Consider the following 1,154-nt stretch of genomic DNA (forward strand, 5'->3'; position numbering starts at 1 on the left):
CGGTGCTGTGTTTGACCGTAGCGGGACAGTCTGCTGCGGGGCGGCCCCGTTTTCCGTCGTTCGGTCTTCAGTCCCCGCAGGCAGGTCTGCCCGTCCTGCTGTGCAGAGTGGAGGTGCTGTGCTGGTTTGGGTTGGCTGCTGGAAATTCGGTGCTGGAGATGAAGACGTGGAAGGAAGTGCAGTGTGTGACTGAAGCAGGGGCAGCGGCGGGTGCGAGCACTGCTTTGTTAGCAGCCGGGTAGCTGTGTGTGGTGGCAGAACCCGTGCTGCTCAGCACAGCCAACTGCTTTCAAACAGATGTGATCACTGAGTGTGCTGCTTGGTATTTCCACGTGTTGGCTGGGTTTTCAGGAGAGGTTATTGTTGGCAAAGTCTGTTCCTGAAGCTTTGGGCTGTTTTAGATACATATTAACTTCATACGTTAAAGGATCACTTCTGTTGTTTCAGAAGGGAACAAAGCTCAGCCCAGCAACTTTGTTACCGTGGCTGAGGCAGTCGGCTACGCTTGACTTGGCTCTGTTGCACAAACGTGTGAATTGCTGGCCCCATAGGACCTTGCTCAGTGCAGCTGATGGATCTGTCGTGGATAGCATTGAAGAGAAGTCTGCCATGCATATATCCGAGGATTGGGTTACAGGAGGGATGAGGTGGCTTTGGAGAGCTCTGAATTGTATCCTCGTGTCTGTTGGATGCGTTGGATGCTGGGGGGGATAGCTAGTATCTTCATGGCATCCTTTTGGCACGTATCCTGGTGTAAGGCTGTTTCTGCACGCTGAGTTCCTGCTCTTCCCAGCTCACTTCTGCCTCCTTTGTTCTGGCACTGGTATTGTGGCTCTCACAGCTGTGTCGGGAAGGGCTCTGTGTGACGGTGAAGGAGGCAACGTGGTGCGAATAACCTGAGATTCCAGATGTCTCAAAGCACTAAAGGTCACCGAGAACGTTTGGCCTACATTTCTTTTGTGCTTCAGATCTCTAAATGAAAGAGGATAATGCAGCATCATCCCTTAGGGTTGTTGTGAAGATTGTAGCCTTTGTGAGGAAGTTATTACTATAGAAAAACCACTGAGGAGGTCAGTAGAGAACAGGAAATGTAGTGTAACAAAATGGGTCTGGCACAGGAGATGCAGAAGATACTGAATAGCTGTTGGAGTGAA

The sequence above is a fragment of the Meleagris gallopavo genome, chromosome 10 (assembly GCF_000146605.3).
Source record: "Meleagris gallopavo isolate NT-WF06-2002-E0010 breed Aviagen turkey brand Nicholas breeding stock chromosome 10, Turkey_5.1, whole genome shotgun sequence".
Taxonomy (NCBI): domain Eukaryota; kingdom Metazoa; phylum Chordata; class Aves; order Galliformes; family Phasianidae; genus Meleagris; species Meleagris gallopavo.